The 21,386-nt window shown below is 40.7% G+C and overlaps 1 protein-coding gene across 1 annotated transcript in view; it reads left to right on the forward strand.

Moving 5' to 3' along the window:
• GATB (glutamyl-tRNA amidotransferase subunit B) overlaps nt 1–21,386 on the forward strand; it is a 118,418-nt gene that overhangs the window by 93,490 nt on the left and 3,542 nt on the right. The gene's annotated exons all lie outside the window — the stretch shown is intronic.

Consider the following 21,386-nt stretch of genomic DNA (forward strand, 5'->3'; position numbering starts at 1 on the left):
ATTTTTTTCCTTTCAAAGTACAAGTTAATTTACCACATTAGATACTTCAAATTCAGAGTGCATGTAAGAACATTCATAGCAGAAAATAACCAGCAAATATAAATGTAATTCTAGATTATAATCTGCTTTTGAAAAACCTGTGCTCATTGTCTGCCAGTCGGATGTGACAGAATAAATTGGATCTTCTCAGTTTAGCTATGCGGCATGAGAAACACAATTTGCTGTTTGTTTTAGTAGATTTCATAAATGGTACGTGACTCGAAGTACAGTACAGTCCCCAACTAACAGGAGTAAAAAAAATTATTTCAGTTTCTTCACAGATAAGGTTTGTATCATCGCCATTATTATATATTTCTGTTCAATTTTCTGTATGCATTCACAAAATCACAGTCGAGATCAGCAGTTAGAAGTTTATATAATGAAAATGTGAAACCAGCAGGTCTGCAGTTGTGTGGTATTCACAAACTTTAGTTCTTAAAAGTAGAAATAACTTTCCAGACAGACTATTTTTATTTATTACTATTGCTTATATAGTGCCAAGATATTCCACAGTGATATACAAAGATGGTCATCATTCCCTAATCCTATAGGTGCTCTCATCCTGCATTCCCTTTCAGAAAGAACCTATTTCATATGAAGTCAGTCGGTGTATCACTGTTTCTGGAGTTTAACAGTAAATCAAAGTACCCAGAGGAAACGCATTACATTGGCAAAAAATATGCAGGGAATCCAACGGCACAAACATGTTCAGTCACATAAGTGCAAATAAGGGAGATGGAATAATACCTCCACAGCGCCACCTATTAAAAGGCAGCATTCCTTCAAGCCAAAGTCAGACTCTTTATACAAGCCTTGTTACAATGAATAGGAATTAAAAGCAACAGGTAACACTGTGGAGATATTTCATCTCCCTTATTTGCATATTACCCAGAGAAGCACGAATGGCCTTTTGAGTCTCCCCACTCACTGTCTAAGTGCTCTCCCTAAGGCCTCCCTCACACAGGGCGTTTGCAGAAAAGCAGCGTTTTTCAACACTGCGTTACTGCAGATTCCGCCCCGTTTCAGCAGCGCTGGCATACTTTATGCCAGCGTTTTGGCTGCTTTTTTAGCTCGGCTGAAAACGCAGCCAAGAATGCTGAAAAGAAAAAAAAAAGTAATACTCATCTAGCCTCTGCAGTCCGGGTCGCGGCCGCTGGTCTCTGCCGCTGTTCCGGGGTTCTTCGGCACTCCCAAGTCTATTGCCGGAGGCCAGGTTTGAGAATCCCGCCTCCGGCAATAGAGTGCTGTGATTGGTTGTCGGTGCTTGCTCGATGCCCAATCACAGCCCTTCATTGACTGTCTCAGCCAATCAGAGCTTGCTGATTGGCTGAGACAGTCAATGAAGGGCTGTGATTGGTTATCGGCACGCTCGATGCCCAATCACAGCACTCTATTGCCGGAGACGGGGTTCTCAAACCTGGCCTTCGGCAATAGACTTGTGAATGCAGGGGAAGCCCGGATCAGCGGCAGAGACCAGCGGCCGCGACCTGGACTGCAGCGGCTAGGTGAGTATTAACTTTCTTTTTTTCTCTCTACCTAGCTGGGGCAGATTTTCGGGGTAGGGCTTCTATTGCAAGCCCTCGCCCGAAAATCGGCGAGCGGTTAACGCTGCCAAAAACGCGACACCAAGTGTTGCAGCGTTTTCAGCAGTGCTAAAACCGCTGCCCATTCATTTTAATGGGCGACGCAGGGCTGGAAACGCCCCAAAATAGAACTTGCATCGCTGTCAAAGCGCAGCGTTGGAAGGCGCTGCGTTTTCAGCCCTGTGTGAGCAGCCCCATTGAAATGAATGAGAGTGTCGTACAGCGTTTAGCGCTGGGCTGAAAAGGCAGCGCTAAACGCTGTATAAAACGCCCTGTGTGAGGGAGGCCTTAGGAGAAAAGATAGCGTTTCTGACCTCTGTCACATAAGCGTTAATGAGGTTGTGTACTGCTGTCACAAGCTGCATTCCATTCCAACAGGGTTCAGCGACATTGACCTGCTGAACGCCAAGTTCTTCAATACCAGCCTACAATCACTGAGCCCTTTAGTAAAACTGATTTTCTTGTTAATGTTTGTCTACAGAAGTTGCATGACTGTATGCTTCAATGTATTCATCTATCTGAAATAAGTGTGATTGAGATGGCTGAATGTTCTTATGACATTGATTTTCCATGTAGTACTTATTTAACTTGTTGTCGGAGAGTATTATATTATATCCCTTTTAGACCCTTAATGACCCCTTATACAACTTTTTCCAGTGCTTAGTAAGTGGCTTTATTGCAGAGCTCCCACTTATTACGCTCTTCTGGGATAGAAGCACTTTGGAAAATGATGAGCCCACATGTTGGGTAACCCACTGTCAGACAGAAGAGAAGGCAGAAATGATTTTTGGCATTTCTACTTTTTTGAATGTCAGGTACAGTTTTTACAGCGTTTACAGTGCAGTAAAAATTACATATGAACTTTGTTCTAAACATCAGTACGATTGCGGTGATGCCACATGTATGAAGTTTTTTAACCCCTTAACGCCACAGGGAGTAACTGTAAACCCGATACAGGCGTCCTGCATTGCCAGTGCCTATAATCGCTATAACTTCTGTCCTGCAATGCTTTATCATAACGATCATAGGTGCTATGGATAAGGTCCCCATCAGGGACATTAACCCTTTCCAATCCACTGTCTGAAGTCTAAAGACATTCTGATTGAAGGCTGTACAGCTCCAATGTCGGAAGATGTCTGACAGGGTATTCTTACTGTAGATTTCTGGCTGCTCTGTTGTCAGGGGCCTCTCCAGCATGTCCCATACTGCAGTACTGGCTCTAGCCAGCAGATGGCGCCATTGTATAATGGTAGAAAGAGAAAGCCCCCTGAATCCAAAATTGGATTGCAAAGGGTTAAGAGTAGAAACAAAAAAGATCAAAACTACAGCTTGTAACGCATAAAACAAGCCCTCACAGAGCTCCGTCAATGGAAAAATAAAAAAGTTATAGGACTTTAACCCATTCCCGCTGCAGGGCGTAAGTTTACGTCCTGGGAGCGGGGTACTTCCCGCAACAGGGCGTAAACTTACGTCCTGGAGATAGCGCGGGATCACATATGATCCAGCGCTATCCCGCAGCGGGAGCCGGCTGTCAGTCACAGCCGGCGTCTCGCTGCAGCAGCGGGGGGACATCGGAGATGCGCCCGCCACTTTTAACCCCTTCCCTGCCGCGATCTAAGTAGATCGCGGCAGGGAAAGAGTTCACAGCGGGAGCGCGGCTCCCTCTGTGTCTCCGGCCGGAACTCGCGATGTCATCGCGAGAGCCCGGCCTGTCACCATGGCAACAGGACGCCAGACACTGGCGTCCTGTATTGCCTATGCCTGAGATCGCTGTATGAGCGATAAGGCATGGGAGAGCAGTAGCTCTGCCATGCCTTATGACAGCGATCATCAGGGCAGTGATTAAAGTCCCTCAGAGGGACACAAACAGTGTGAAAAAAAGAAAGATTTAAAAAATGAATTTAAAAAAATGTAAAAAAAAAAGAGTAAAAAAACCATTTTTTATGCTTTTTCTCAGATTAGCATAAAAAAAGGTAAAAAAAAATAAAACCCCACATATTTGGTATTGTCGCGTCCGTAACGATGCGTACAATAAGTTGCACATGCTTTTGATTGTGCACCGAAAAAAACGCTAAAAAAAAAGCTAAAAAACTGAGGCAAAATGCTCATTTTTAGCATTTTGCCTCACTAAAAACGCAATAAAAGTGATCAAAAAAGTCGTATGTACGCTAAAATGGTACCAATAAAATCTACAGCTCGTCTCGCAAAAAATAAGCCCTCATAGAGCTCTGTACATCAAAAAATAAAAACGTTACGTGACTTTGAATGCAGCAATTTAGAATAGAAAAAAGATTTCCAAAAAAAAGGGTTTTTATTGCAGAAAAGTGGGAAAACCTAAAAAAAATGTTAGAATTTTGGTATCGTTGTAACCGTACCGGTCTGCAGAAAAAATGGAAAGTCTCATTTATGCTGCATGATTAACGGTGTAAAAAAAAAATAAAAAAATCTATGGCAGAATTGATGCGTTTTCTCTCTCTGCTATCATTAAAAAAAAATAAAAATAAATTTACAATATAGTCTATGTACCCAAAATTGGCATCGATAAAAACTACAGTTCGCCACGCAAAAAACAAGCCCTCATACGGCCGCGTCCACGGAAAAATAAAAAAGTTATGGCTTTTGAAAAATGGAGATGGAAAAATACCAAAAAATCGCTTGGTCCTCAACGCCAAAATAGGCCATGTCATGAAGGGGTTAAATGTAGCGATTTAGAAAAAATAAATAAATTTCCAAAAAAAGGGGTTTTATTGCGGAAGGTTGAAAAAAACTTTAAAAAAAATAATTTTGGTATCGTTGTAATCGTACCGACCCACAGGAAAAAAGTATTGTGTTGTTAATGCTGCATGATTAACGCTGTAACAGAAAAAAAAAATTTGCAGAATTGATGTGTTTTCTCTCCCTGCTATCATAAAAAAATAATAAATGTTTTGCAATGCATTCTATGTACCCCAAAATGGTACTAATAATAATAATACAGTTCGCAACGCAAAAAACAAGCCCTTATACGGCCATGTCGATGGAAAAAAAAAAGGTTTGGCTTTTGAAAAGTGCAGATGAAAATCCCAAAGAAATCGATGCGTCCTCAACGCTACAAAATAGGTCTTGTCTTTAAGGGGTTAATGTTTTTCTACTTTTTAAAAGTAACATTTTTTTCTTAAAAATTTTTCTGTTGCCATATTCTGAGATCCTTAACATTTTCTATTTTATTCATCGATTGGGCTGTGTGAGGACTCATGTTTTGTGAGACAGGTGTCAGAAAAGCTAACGCTAATAATGAATTAAGGCTTGAAAGAGAGGCCAAAAGCAATAAAAAATGATTTGGGGGTATGTCAAAAGCAAAAGAAAAGTCAAAGATGCTATTGGACACTTAGAAGATGAAAATGGTCAATTGGTTAAGAATGATGTTGAGAAGGCCGAACTTTTAAATTCCTATTTTGTATCGGTTTTCTCTCAGAAAGTAGATGGAACATCAACCGATCTTCCCTGTGCTATTGGGGGAATAAAAGAATGCAGGCTATCTGTAAGCAGAGAGATGGTGACGGAATACTTAACTAAATATCCCAGACAAATATCTGCCTGGGATGATTTAGTGAATCCTGCACTGAGCAGGTGGTTGGACCAGATGACCCTGGAGGTCCCTTCCAACTCTACTATTCTATGATTCTATGACAAGTTGTAGTTTTTATTAGTGCCATATTGGAAAACATACGTGTTTTGATCACCTTTCTTTTCATTTTTGGGGAGCTAGAATAACAGAAAAACAGCAATTCTTGAATTCTCAGCTTTTTTTGTTTGTTTTCTACGGCCTCTACCGTGCAGGATAAATATAATAGTTCAGACTTTAACATGTAAGGTCATTTTTTAAATGAGAAAAGTGTGTGTATGTGTGTGTGTGTGTGTGTGTGTATATATATATATATAATTCTTAACTGCTATTTAAAAAATTTTCTATTTTTTTACACTTACTTTGCTCCCACAGTGGACTTGAACTTGCAATCATTTGCTCACATGGACCATATACAACTTTTATCTATAGTGGATACTAGAAGCACGATTTTGGCTTTTTTCTCCAGATCCTTTTTTAATTTAGTGGTTTAAAACATGGCACCTGTTCTGTTCTCTTTAGGAACCAATGGTATAAAGTTTTTTGGTTGAGCCTGTGTTTTAATTTTTTGATGTATTTATGTTTAAAACAGGCTTATTTTTCTGATAGTCTTTTTCCTAGCCTTGTTAGTATTATTTGGTACATTATTTAGAATGTAAACTACTACTGGAAACAATAAAAACACTTAACTGATGCACTTGTCAAAACCTATAAGAGTGGCTTGCGGTGGCTTGGAGAGGCACCGGAACGGCAGCAAATCTTTAGGCTCCGTTTGGAAACAGGCACTTCTAGCCATAAAAAGCACTGTTGGAGGTGGAAAACCGCAAAAGCAGATAAACGAACCTACCAGGACAGCATGTCAGCAAGAAGGAGAGGCTCAAAACCAGTGCCGACAAAGCTGGAGTCCTTCTTTGTGGCACGTGGGTCCCCCTCTGCAATGGCCGCACAGGAGATCCTGCCAGCAGCCCGCAGGGACCGGGAGCAAGTGACTGACAGCCGCTCTGCACTAGAAACCACAGCGGAGGAGACTGCATCTGACAGCTCTGCCGGAGCGACCGGAGGCTCTCAGCACACATCAGCTATACCGAAAGGCACAAGAGAAAGGTCAGTGAATGGGGGGAAAAACATTGCCAAGGGACCCCCTGCACCCAAAATGGCGCTGACCACGTTGCCACACATAATGAGAACCCCCACAAGCAGCCCAGAAAAGCAGAAGCTGAGAATATCTCAGACTGCTGAGAGTGATCCGGAGGCTGAACACTTATATGTGATAGCGGAGGAGAGAGAAACAGATAACCCTGCGGGAGGCTCACAGTATAACACAGCCACAATGGGAGGCTCAAAAGACAGAGCAGTGAATGGGGGGAAAAACAATGCCAAGGGGGCTCTTACACACACACTAAGAACCCCCACAAGCAGCCCAGAAAAACAGAGGCAGAAGATGTCTCAAAATGCTGAAAGTGTTTCAGGAGCTGATTATCTCCATGAAAAAGGAGACCACAAAGAATTAGATAACCTCACTGCATCAAACAAACCAGTGACTGAGCTGTATATAAAGGAAATAGTGTTGGCGCTGAGAAACACCATACAAGCAGACATTTCAATGTTAACCTCGACAGTAAACTCCTCCATTCGGGACATTAACAACAAAATAGAAAAACATGATAAAAAACTGGAGGAAGTGGTGGGCTCGCATAACTCATTAATCGACTCCCACTACGATCTAGAAGAAAAAGTTAACAAACTGCAACTCAAACTATCCGATTTAGAGGATAGAAATCGACGCAACAACGTCAAAATAAGAGGGATACCCGAAAATGTCTCCAATGCGGAAATCGTAAACTACATTACACGATTTATGCAGACCATGCTTCCCAACACGCCAATGCAAGAATTCAAGATAGATAGGGCCCACAGATTACCGCGCCCAAAATTCCTTAAAGAGGAATACCCCAGAGACGTTATAGCTCGAATTCATTATTTTGGCGCAAAAGAAGCCCTAATGAACGCAACAAGAAAGCTCCAACCCCTGCCAAACCCATACTCTGAATTGCGAATATTCGCTGACCTATCGCAATCCACCTTGGAAGCGAGGAGAAGCTTCGCAGCGATCACTGCCTCCTTAAGAAAAGCCAATATCCAGTACAAATGGGGATTTCCCACAAAAATTATAGTTACAAAAGAAGGAAGGACCCATATCCTCCAAGACCCTAAATCTGCGACAGACACCCTAAACTCTTGGGGAATTACACTGCAAAATTTATCCTATACAAACGCCAACACAGAAAAAAACAGACGCCAGCATCACACCAGCCGGAGCTCCTCACCCCCGGAATGATTCAGAAGACCTCACCTCCAATAGATACTAAACAACGTCTCATGAAGTGCCTGCTCAAGATAGCTGAACTTTTTCTCCCCCCACCGAAAAATGCAAGTTCTAACTTGCCCTGTATTTGTCAGTTTAATCCTCAACATTCTGACTTTCACGCCAAACGCATCCGTGTGTTCTGGCCCTATACAAAATGAGGATATTGTTTGGTTCTCTTTTTTTTGTTATTTTGTTTCCTCAGGCATTCGCGCATCACAGGAATTCCCAAGTCTCCAACTTTGCCGCCACCCACCATCCACATGGCAGTGAAAGTCCTATCGCTTAACGCCAACGGCTTGAACTCGCCATTCAAGAGAAGATCTGCGTGGAAAGAGGCAATTATGCAAAATGTTGACATTATGTGTATCCAGGAGACCCACTTGTTAGAAGTAGATAAAAGCAGAATGTCCCATAGAATGTTTCCGCAGGTCTTATTTGCTTGTGCCCCAAAAAAACAGGCGGGTGTGATGGTGGCATTCCGAGACAGAGCTCCGTTCACCATCGATAAACAGATTGGTGACCCGAAAGGTCGCTATTTAATCTTAGTAGGTTCCCTTAGGAATACAAAAATAACCTTAGTAAACACATATGTAACAAATTCAAAGCAAATTAATTTTCTTAACAAACTCAAAAAAAAAATTAACCAAGTAGCGGAAGGTCCAATAATGATAAATGGTGACTTCAACCTAGTACCTGATAGAGAACTCGACACTACAAACCCAAAACTTAAAAGAAATGCCACCCTGGGAGAATGGCTACACAAAAATGCGCTTTATGATACGTTCCGGTGCTCCAACGCCTCTGCAAAAGAATACTCACACTATTCAAATAGACACAGATCCTTCTCGCGCATAGACTTATGTCTAGTTGAGAGGAAACTCTTAGCATCAATACAAAAAGCGGAGGTTGGGACGGCTACTTGGTCCGACCACGCACCAATCATAACAACACTGAATGTAAGGGGCCTTGGAGCACCGACTAAATCATGGAGGAATAACACTTATTTAATGAGCATTCCCAAATACAGGGAAAAAATACAAGAAGCATTAACTGAATACTTTAAATTCAATGCCATCCCACAAACAGACCCAGCAATGGTGTGGACCGCCCATAAGGCATACATAAGAGGAATTTTAATAAAACTAGGCTCCAAATACAAAAGAGATAAAACAAAAAAAACAGATGAAATTCTAACCCAAATACAACTGAAGGAATCCCTTTTAAAAGTTTTCCCAGACCAAAACACACATACCGAATTACATAAATTGAGACTGGCCCTACGGAAAACATTACTAGGGGATTTTGACAGAGAAATTACTGCTCAACGAGCGGACAGCTATTCAGCAATTAATAGGCCATCCAAATGGATGGCAAATCTGATTAAAAGAAAAACAATAAAAGCAAATATCCCCTACATTTGGAATTTCCAGGACAAAAAACAAAAACTATCGAACCCCAAACATATTGCAGACAATTTTTGCTCTTTCTACAGCAAACTTTATAACTTAAAAAATGATCCCCAAACAAAACAACCAGACAAGGAATCAATCAATGCTTTCTTGCAAAAGGTTAACCTACCGAAGCTATCATCCTTACAAACGGACCTCTTGGACGCCCCGTTCTCCGTCTCGGAAATAATAGACACCATAGCATCCCTAAAGAACCAGAAAGCCCCTGGGCCGGACGGGTATTCAGCAGAGTACTATAAAAACTTCTTACCCCAACTTTCAACCCATATCACTAACACATTTAACAAGATCAAGGAAAGAGGCTTCTTCCCACAAGAGATGCTGCAGGCCACAATTGTAGTCCTACCAAAACCTGGAAAGGAACCAAATACACCAACTAACTTCCGTCCTATATCATTACTTAATACCGATACTAAGATCTACGCTAAAACGTTGGCCCGTAGAATGGTGGACATACTCCCAGACATAATACACTCTGACCAAATGGGGTTTGTAAAGGGGAGACAGGCCTCGGACGGCACACGGAAAATTCTAAATCTAATACATTCAATAGAAACATCTAAGGTGCCGTCAATAATGCTGGCCCTGGACGCCGAAAAGGCATTTGACCGAGTCCATTGGGAGTACATCTTTGAGACAATGAAAAAATTTGGTTTTGGAGAAAACACGATAAGTGCCGTCCGGGCCCTGTATTCAGCTCCCACAGCCACTGTTTTGGTGGATGGTACCCTGTCGGTCCCCCTATCAATCTCGAATGGCACAAGGCAGGGGTGCCCATTGTCTCCTATTTTGTACGTGCTGGCTATAGAGCCACTAGCAGAACTAATTCGCACCTCCTCTGAAATAAAGGGAATCCCAATAAATCACAGACAATACAAAATAGGATTATTCGCTGACGATGTCATTTTGACACTGACCCGCCCCCTAGAATCTTTAAGAATGGCATGTAAAATAATCAACCAATTTAGTAATGTATCTCTATACAAGTTGAATATAGACAAGTCTCTTATTCTAGGTCTGGGGGTATCTACAAACCTAGAAAATGCAATACGGGCGGAATTTCCCTTTGAGTGGAAAAAAAAAGGCATACCCTACTTGGGAATAACGTTGACACCATCCACCAGAGACATAGAACTAGAAAATTACCCCAAACTGCTTAACTCCACCCAGAAAGTAATTGACCATTTATCAGGTTTAAAACTGTCGTGGATGGGCAAGATCACATCCTACAAAATGAAAGTCCTCCCACTAGTCCTGTACCATTTTAGAACCTTACCACTTATTATCTCCAAGCTTACAATTTCTAAACTCCAAAAACAACTAAATAACTTTTTATGGAGTGGAAAGAAACCACGTTTAGCCCTGTCAATATTAGCAATCCACCGGAAAAAGGGAGGAGCGGGAGTACCAAATCTAATGGCATACTACGAAGCTAATATACTAAACCAAACTAGACAATTAATCAGGACCAACAACACAGTAGGCTGGCCCAATGTAGAAAAAAGCTATATAAATGATCTACCTGGACAGGCACTAATGCTTGCTACTTCAATAGACGGTTTAATATTCCCAAAAAGCATAGACACCCAACTTAAAAACATTCCCCCTACATTACAAGCCGCGATCCAAACATGGAAAGAACTCACTAAAAAAATAAGCATATCCGATGAAACGGAATCTCCCCGCATACCTATCGAGACACTCAATCTATTTTTATCTAACTGTGATATGAAACCGTGGAGCGTTAGAGGAGTCAGATACGTAGAGGACTTAACATCCAAGAGAGAAATTAAAAGCTTTACAGAAATAAGTACTGTCTATGGCCTCCCGCAGAGCGAAAAATTTACATACTTTAGAATCTGCTCTCTCTTAAGAGAGAAACCCTTACACAAAGTAAAACTCCCGACCACAATCATTAAGAAAATTCTCACAAACCCTCTCGAAGGTAAATCGGAGACAAGAGACTATTATGACATACTAACCAACAACAAAGCAATAGCAAAAAAAACATACATGTCGAACTGGGAACTAGAACTCAAAGAAAAGATACCTCTGGATCAATGGTCCAGCTCGAATACGTTAATGACAAAATCCACTATGGGACTTAACATACTAGAAGTACAAACCAAAATTAACCTAAGATGGTACTACAACCCATCACTTTTATACAATAGATCGAACCTGGGAGATGGTTTGTGCTGGAGAGGCTGCGGCCAAAAAGGCACATTATCACATATTTTTTGGTCCTGCCCAACACTAAAAGTATATTGGGAAAACATAACCATGTTCTTACAAAGCACATTGAAGTGCTACATACCTAAAGACGCCAAAATGTATATATTGCTGATGGGCTTGGAAACGTTTCCTAAACAGATAAGATATGTACTTGCTCACTCCCTAATGACCGCCAAATCCATAATAGCAAGACACTGGAAAAATCCATTACCCCCAGACATAGAAGAATTTAAAAGACGTATGGACGAACAATATATTTTTGAAAAATGGTTGGCGTTCCGGAATAAGAACACCAAAAAATTTAATGACACCTGGGAGACTTGGAGAATATCCTTAAAAAAGTAACAGTTGAATCATACAGATGCGTGAAGCCTTGTTACTGAGTTTGTTCATATGTTATATGTTCGTTGCAAAATATGTGTGGAATACAGGTTGTTAGAGGAACACAACGATTACGCTAAGTGTAAGTTATAGAAAATAGTACATGACTATACCATAACCACAATATAAGAATGTGCAATAAAATCTCAATAGAGTACTATCCTATATAGCACAGAGTGGTTACCATACCAGTTACATATTTTGATTGTAAAGTTGTGGAATGTTACCAATTGTTGTAGTAAAGTAACTTAATCAAAATACTAACACAAATAGCACAGTCTGAATGTGATACTAAATATTCGTTGATTATGTGCAAATCTCTTATGCTACTATGTACCAATGACTTGTATGTTTGTTAAAATTAATAAAAAAATCTAATGTTTAAAAAAAAAAAAAAAAACCTATAAGAGTGACCTTCTACTTTAGAATTGATTAAAGAAGACCTTGCCCATTGAGGAATGTGTTAATGCTTGGCTGTAACAAGTCTATTCTTATTTCAGTGTGGGTGAAATGCTAGGGGTGACTTGAAGGCACGATGAGAGCATGGAATTATGATGTTCAGAACATAATACATGGCTATTAATACTAGTCATAAAAATACTGAAGGACATGTTTCAGCTGCATTCCATTCCCCACCCACATTTAACATAAAGGAACTGACTGAAGTTTCGCCTTGTTGTTCTATGTACGGAACTAGGAGAAAATGACAGCAGCATCTCATTCAGAGATAGGACTAAATATAGCTGGTTGAAAATAAAGTTTTACGACTTATTCCATGAGAACATATTTTTTGTTTTTAATCTGTACAAAGTGAATCTATTCATGTTAAGAAAAATTAAGCGTTAAGATTGTGTGAACTACTTCTGTTGTGACTGATGGATGTCTGAGTTTCTATGGATCATTGTACACACTAAAAACACTGAGGGTCGTGTTTCAAAATCAGTTTATTAACTGCTTTCTCCATAGCAACCAGTTGGATTCTAGATCTCATTTTGCAAGTAGATATTACAAAATAGAATAATTTTGAATTTATAGATCATATTGTTTTTTTGTATACCTCTGAGGAGAGGGAAAAGACAGAGACTTACTCTCGCATTCTCGGTCCCGCCTCCAGTTTCAGCCACCACATGATCATTGTCATGTCATGAAGAAGAGCTCATTGGTTTAACCAGACCCATAGAAGCTTTTACAATTGACACATACTGTAGTTAGGTAGTTTTATTATGTAACTAGGTCTGCAGTGAAAACAAAATATTGTTGTAAAACAAAATATTAAGGTAAATAATATTAAAGGGAATGCATAAGAAGCATGTAAAATTAAACCAATTGCCAAAAATTGATAGGTTGTGTCTGGTCATTAAGTGGTAAAAATAATCAGTGGCATATTTGTATGGGCCAGAATACAGGACCACATGCTTCACTAAGCCTGAAAACGTCTCCATAAACCCCTTCCAGCTGATGACGTATGTGTATGTCATTGTTAGCAAAGGGGTTCACGCAAAATGCCCTTTAATTTACAGCATATGAATGGCGCAGGCTCAAGAGCTATGCCTGTGCCATTGGCAGCAGGAGCCAGCTGTGACTGACAGCCAGCAGACTGTTGCAATGGTGGGCGTGGAGAACACGGATTCCTGCCATTCACCCCTTACATGCTCAGATCAATGTTGATGATGGCATGTACTGAGTTCACAGAGGGAGGAAGCTCCCTGTGTGATGTCATTGGCCATTTGCCATGAAATAGTGTAGGGCCAATGGGTTGCTGGCAAATGGAGGCTTAACAATGGCCTCTGAATCTTCCATGGTATTTACTGTAAAAGAGTACAGATAATACACTGCAGAACAGAATAACTGCAGTGTATTCTCAGAGTGATCATATGATTGAAAGTTCAAGTCCCCTACAGGTGCATTTAAAAGCAAAAAAAAAATTCACACAAAAATACATCCTTTTTTGTACGCTTCCCTTTTCTTAAAAAAAAAAAAGCCATATATTTGGTATCGTCACATAGCAACCCGTACAATGACTTAAACACATGTTTTATCTCACAATAAAAAAATAGCCAAAGTGATTTCTTATTCCAAAAAGTGCAATAAAAGGGATCAAAAAATGAATCTGCAAAAAACAAGCCCTCATACATCTCCTTCCATGGAAAAACTGAAAAGTTATGGGTCTTTAAAAGTAGCAATGAAAAAACTTTTTCCAAAAAAGGCTTTATTCATTTTTTAAAAAGTGCAAAACTCCCCAAAAATATGTGTAATTTTGGTATTGTTGTAATTATTCTGACATGCAGAAAATAATTGTCATTTACACCGCATATGAACACCATAAAAATAAGGCAGAATTGATGTGGATTGTTTTTACCCCTTTTCCCCTAAAAAAATGAATAAAAGTTATACATCATATGTACCCCAAAATGGTACCAATATAAACCACAGCTTACAACGTGATGGACAAGCCCTCATATGGTTATGCCAATGGAAAAATTAAAAAGTTATGGCTCTTGGGGGGCAGGGTTGAAAAACCTAAATAAAGTGATAAACCTCTAGTTTAAAGTGGTTAAATAAAGCTTTGACCATTCATTACTTATTGGAACAGTTTTGTCTGTTTGTTTCACAATCCGTAGCTTGGCTCATTTTACTTAGGAGTCCGCATCCATGAATTGTCATAAATTTAGAGCAAGCATGCGAGACACTTTACTCTTACCTGTGTCACCTTATTGCTTACATTCTTCACATAATAATTTTCTGCCAGAGGAAAAAAAAGGCACAGAACATTAGTAATTTTGGCCCATTTAACCTCCCTCTTAGCCACACGCCATTTTCTAGACACTTTTTCTAAAATTGTCAAGGAAGAAGTAAAGTTTTCCTAAAACAGACAAATTTAGTGCATTTTAAATTTGTGCTAAAATTCGGTTTCAGTTTTCCCAGTAAGGCCTAATTTACACAGGCGATTTTTGTCATTTGAGTTCTTTCAGAGTTTGTAACTGAGTAAACTCTGTCTCATTAAAATCAATGGGCCCATTCCGACGAGGAATCTTTCACACAGACCGATGGTGCGTCTGGAAGAAATCGAAGCAAGTCTTATTCTCTCGTCCTTTTTCTCATGTAAAAAGCACCCATAATGATTGGGTTCCGAGCAGTTTAGACTGTACACGACGGGATTGTCTGTGTGCTGTCCGATGCACATTGCGCCCAAGAGTCTTGGGTGCAACTTGCACATGAAGGTCTGAATACAGCCTGACTCTCTACCATTGTATTGTTTTATTTTATTTATTTACTTACACCAGAATACTACCAGCCACAGTTTTTGTCTATTGGTGATGGAAAAATTGCAAGAAAGCAAGACTAGATAATCTGAAAAGTTGGTCAACAGTAATTTCGCCCTACTACTTCATAAAGATGCACGCTCAACCAAACGTATATGGTTTTTTTTTTGTTTTTTTTGAATGGTGAGAGTAGCATAAGTCCTGTATATTAGCTGCTTATCTCCTATGGAAACAAAGGTGGATCAGGCATCTTACCCTCAGATTCTTCCAACTCACAATAGCTGACACTGACATGCTGTATCCCTGCATTGACCTGTCAAGTAGATGGGTTCAGGGGACTCATGCTCTAAGGTTGAGCCCTCCTATTGATCTATGGCTGAGGGAGGTGGGGTAAAGGAATACTGTACACATTCTATACTGCTGTGGCTTTGCCCCCCGGAGGGGATCAAAGGCATCAATGAGAGAGCTTGATATTCTCATAGAGTTAGGGAAACGGTGCAGTTCTGCTGTGTGCCTGAGAACTAATGCATAATGACAATTAGAGATTACTTCTATTTTCATTTAATGTTTTTGCTACCTTGTTGTCTGCAGTACAGAACGTTCTATTCCTTGAGATTCGACAGAATTACTGTGATCATTGACACATGGAAAGTTTTAGTATTCCTGTACAGTTTAGAAATTATTAGCTGGATTATAAATGTGCTTAATAAAGAAATCAAAATATATTCCAAAATGTAAGGCTGGGTTCACATGGGGCGGATTTTCCGCGGAAATTCTGTGCGGAATTTCGCTGCGGCAAATCTGCATGCGGCCGCTAATCCCGGGATTAGCCAGCCATGTGGACGAGATTTCTGAGAAATCTCGTCCACACGGCACGGCAAATCCACTGCGGATAAGCCGGCAGAAGCTGCCGCTGTGTCGCGGATTTGCCGACCACAGCATGTCCTTTTTTTTTTTTTCCCCGCTGCGGCCGCACTCTCCTCTATGGGAGCGCCGGCCGCAGCGGAAGAGCGAGTGACCAGGCCGCTTCAAAGCCGCCGTGGGTTTTGCAGCGGCGGTTCTCCCAGCGGAAATCTCACGGTTTTTCGCTGCGGCCAAACCGCGAGATTTCCGCCGAGAATCTGCCCTTTGAGAACCGAGCCTTAAAGGTAATGAAAAAGCATTTATGGAACCTGTTTTGAATCTTTATTGAACCCAGCACAGTGTTGTATTTTATTAAGGCTCTATCATGGCTCCATTATACATGGAAGGCATTAGCTTACATAATTTAAAAGTATCAAGCACATATATGTCTTATGATGATATCATCTATCACATCCATTTTTTTACCTATTGTCTAATTAAGTTATGGTTAAAGTAAAGTATATTATGCACAAAATATGTTTGAAACTGAGAATGTACCCATGAGTTCCAATCATGGCTGAAATGACAATATCATTCTGTATGCTACAGCTAGGACTACAGAAACAGCCAAGCAGCCGGTTATGCTATACTGTTTTTGTAACTCCAGTAGAAGTTAATAGTTACTATAGGGACAGCAAAGCACAGCTAGTTTCTCTTCCCTAGCAGAAACGTTACAGAGTATATTGAGAAAGCTAAAGAAGCTGGATCCTAAGGCAGACATTTCCAAAGAGTCTTTGAAGTAGCTGTCTATGCAAAAACACTGAGCTGAACAGAAAACTAAACCACAATACAAGACTATTCAGTCTTATCAAGATCATGCTGGGTAATGAAATATGTATCTACTAGAAATAAACAGATAAAGGAGAAATGAGTAGCATAGCAAGCTCTGAGTTCCCATAACAGAACCCATGCTATGAAACTTCCAAAACTGGTAATTGAAAAGTTTTTCAGGAGAGACTTAGTAGTCAATAAAAATAAGTTAAACTTCTCAAAATCCTACTAGGAATGCTGCTGTAAAGCTGGTTTCGCAAACCGTGTTTTTTCAGTTTTTGATGCATGTTTTTTGAGCCAAAGCCAGAAGTGGATTCAAAAGCTATGGAAAGTACTGAGGAAGGACTCAAACTTCTGTTTCCTGCTGGGTCCACTTCTGGCTAGTAGTGATATTAGAGACAGAAGGCCCTTTTGCACACAACGATTATCGCTCAAAAGCCATCTTTTAAACGATAGACGTTGTGTGTAAATGTGTGCCCATCATGCACTTTTCGTGCCCTTTTCGTCCATCGCTGACTTCAGGTCCGCATGAAATGCTCGTCCCTCAGGATGATAAGTTAAAGGGGTTGTCCCGCGCCGAAACGGGTTTTTTTTTTTTTCAATAGCCCCCCCCGTTCCGCGCGAGACAAACCCGATGCAGGGGTTAAAAAAAAAAACCGGATAGTACTTACCCGAATCCCCGCGCTCCGGTGACTTCTTACTTACCTTGCGAAGATGGCCGCCGAGATCTTCACCCACGGTGGACCGCAGGTCTTCTCCCATGGTGCACCGTGGGCTCTGTGCGTTCCATTGCCGATTCCAGCCTCCTGATTGGCTGGAATCGGCACACGTGACGGGGCGGAGCTACGAGGAGCAGCTCTCCAGCACGAGTGGCCCCATTCAGAAGGGAGAAGACCGGACTGCGCAAGCGCGTCTAATCGGGAGATTAGACGCTGAAATTAGACGGCACCATGGAGACGAGGACGCTAGCAACGGAACAGGTAAGTGAATAACTTCTGTATGGCTCATATTTAATGCACGATGTATATTACAAAGTGCATTAATATGGCCATACAGAAGTGTATACCCCCACTTGCTTTCGCGGGACAACCCCTTTAAGACGGACCGCATGCTGTGTTCTCCGCGGGCAGCGCTGATAACAGCTGATAATATTCTTCAACAGCTGGTAACAGCCGCTGTCCCACTGGAGAGCAATAGTGATGTATTTAGAGAAAAGACCATCCGCTGTTCTCTAAATACATGCAATGAAGTACTAAAGGGCTGATTTAGTCCATTACTACCCATGCAAAATGATCGCTCAAAATTGTCAGTTTCTGACAGATTTTGAGCAATCATCTGTGTGTGTAAATGCACCTTTAGTGCAGAGTCTTATCTTTTACTGTGTACAGTATATGCAGAGAATCTGCTCTTCTGAAAAATGTAGTCTTTGCAGTCCCACTCTGTGTTTGTCCAGTTCTTCGGATTATTGATTGGTCATGTTTTCGTACAATCTCAAAGTTTTTCTTCGGGCTATGAAATCCTTCTGTTGGTGCTGCACCACGGTTATTAGCAATGCAGTGTATCTTGAAAGTCTGAACATTTTGAAAATTAAAGCGAATATATCACTTTTTTTTTTTTTTTACGTATTGAAATCATATAGTGAAACATTTTTCTTATTTTTTTTTATTCTCAAACTAGATTTTTTTATTCTACTCTCTGTACATGACTTTGTCGGTGGCTGTTATGCCCAAACTGCATTTAACAGCATTTAGAGGTGCTTTACAGCAGAAATTATGGGCCATTCATACATTGAACAAGAGGAGAACCAATAACTTCTATGGGAGACTTTTTTAGGCTTGTGCTGTAACCTATACACAGAGAGCATTGTGCAGACGGGGAGTGTGGGAGTAAGTAAGCTCTGACCATCACCTATTGTGAATGGTAGATTCTGCAAGTGTTTCACTTTTTGCTATTATCCTGCCTGTGATGATAATGAGACGAGTGCTATAAAGTTTTCTCTACAGTTCAGGAAGTGTCGGACTATTACTACAACACTGACCCTTTTACACAGGACAACAGTCAGCTAAACCACTGCATGAGCGCTGATGTCACCGCTAAGGTCATTAGCACTCTAGCAAAGGGTTTACACGGAAAGATTTATCTCCGCTGGATCATGGGCTTCTCCCTCATTGCCTCACCTATGTAAACGAGAAGCCAGCAATCCAATGATCGTTTTTATGCTGACTGAAAGTGAGCGATAACGACCACTGAACAAATTGTGAGCGATTGTTTTGCATTTACACTGCATGAGTATCACACAAATTTGTTTGTTTGAATGAATTTTGAGCAATAATCGTCCCGTGTAAATGGCCCATTAATGCCCTTTTATATAGATGAATGACTGCTTGTTCAAACATAACAATGCAGGGGCAGATCAATGATGATTTCCGTTTAGCATGAAAGATTCGATCAGTAATTCAGTGATTGTTCTTTCACTTCATGCGTCTAGCAATTATTGCGTAAATTACTTGATCTAACAAGCTGTTTGCACGGGAACTGTGTTATGTAAATGGGCCCCTAGAGTCCTTTTACACAATTAAGCACCCAACAGTCCTAATGAGTACCTTCCTGTGCTTTCATGCAGGAGCAATAATCGGTCAGTGAATGAAGGAGCCCACCACAGATCTCTTCCAGCCGCCCGCCTCCATTCAGAGTAAACAGGCATTCGTTCAAAGATAAACGACTGCCTGTTTACACAAATCCGTTATCTGCAAATTTTTATGCCTGCCTAAAATGAACAACGAGCGATTAGTGCATGAATTATAATGGGGTCATTGGCTGTGCTTACACTGAACGATTATCCTTCAGTTTTGCATAGTCCAGTGATTGACTGACTGATAACCATTCCACATAAAAGGGTCCTTAATGATTAGTGTGAAAAATTTAGGATTTATGTAAATGTAGATTGTGACAGGGAAAATTTAAAAAAAATCACCAAAATTCTTAACTTGATTTATACAATAGGTCATTTTTTATGACACGTTCCCTTTAAAGGCGTATTTACGAAGTAGAGCCGTGTGAACTGAGCCTGTACCACAGCACACCAAGGTAGACTTGCCCTACAGTCTCCAACTGGTGTCCTGCATACAGAGATCGTCACCCCTATAAGTAGTGCTACTGAAATAGAATACTTCCTCACCTATGACATCCAATGGAGCCATGTAGTTGTTTTTGGGGGGAGGTTGATTCGTGTAGTAAATGTAGAAGTTACAGATGCAGTAAATTTTAGTTGGATTGTGATAGCATGGCACAGAAAGTTATCTTAACTAGAGATGAGCGAGCACCCAAATGCTCGGGTCCGCGTTATGCGAGTCGAGCTTTTCGTAAAATTCTAGAGCTCTACTCGAGTAATGAACCCTATTGACTACAATCAAATAACAAGAAAAAATCCCTTTGCTGCACTTCAAAGGAGATCCCTTGAATAAGTTGCCCACAGATAGCTGTACTCCAATATTATAAGGGTTTATTGGCTAAAAAATCATCATAAGGCCAAATATAAAATCCATATCTATGTATGCAACGCGTTTTGGCGGAAAAAAGACCGCCTTTCTCAAGTATAATAGAACAAACAAATGCAATGTCTTAAATAGAAAACATACCTTACACTTAATGAGCGCCAAAGCAAATCCTGTTCTTGCTGTTAGATGTGGCGCCATTCTAGCATACCGTCGCAGCCTTTGCTGCCGCTACGTCATCATCCGGAGCCACGCTAATTATTGTTTTTCTTCCATTGACTATAATGGGAGACTCAAGCATTTTTGTATGTGGGACGCTGGGTCCTGAGCTTTTTTTTCTTCTAGGTCTCTCTATAATAATTCAGAGTAAATGCACCACCCTGACAGCAGGACACACGGTGATATCACATTGTATTAAGAGTCAACCTAAAGAAAAATGCATTTGTATAGGAGGTCCTTTTTTATCAGTAAATTGACATTATGACAGCAGTATCATTTTTTTTGTCTTCCATACGTTTCTCTCTATCATTACTAAATTTAAGACTTCTAATTTTCGCTTCTGAAAATGACTAAAACAAAGTAAGTATCGAATAGCACTAAATGCAGCTAAAATGGAAGGGATTGGAAAATATTTACTTAAAAATAGCACCCCAAAAAATTGCTGTTCATATTGTGTGTCAAATCTATTATGTTTTTTTAGACATTTCACACACCTCACTAGACAATTTTGAAAAGCATCTCCAAAAAGGGGGCATGGTTGAATATGGCACAAAATATTGGAAGGAAAGCCAAGCAAAAGGTAGTGTAAGGCTACTTCACACAGGCGAGCGATGTCCCCGCTGATGCAAGGTGTTTTTATGTCGAAACCACCTTGCATCACTTCGGGAGTAGCCATCAGCTCCAGTGGAGGGTTGTAGAGTTTCTCCCATTGTTTTCAATGGCGAAACCTCACATCGCACCGCATGCACCTAACACATGGTGCGATGCTGCCACCGGTCCCATTGAAAACAATGCGATGTGAGATCACGCCAGAAGATAGGACATTTGTTTCCTGCATCATACGTGTGTGAACTCATTCAAAAGAATGGGGTTCATATTCGTGCAAGATCTATGTGTCTCGCAATGCACAAATCCTGCGCGATTTTCTCGCCCATCTGAAGCTAGCTTTACAAAGAGAAAAGCATCTAACATGTCTAGTAAGCCGCTTGCTCCATACCTATTACACAACGTGCACTATTGTAATAAATTTGGCGCAGGAGCTGTCTGTTTGATCCCG

Source organism: Eleutherodactylus coqui, chromosome 7 (assembly GCF_035609145.1).
Source record: "Eleutherodactylus coqui strain aEleCoq1 chromosome 7, aEleCoq1.hap1, whole genome shotgun sequence".
Taxonomy (NCBI): Eukaryota; Metazoa; Chordata; class Amphibia; order Anura; family Eleutherodactylidae; genus Eleutherodactylus; species Eleutherodactylus coqui.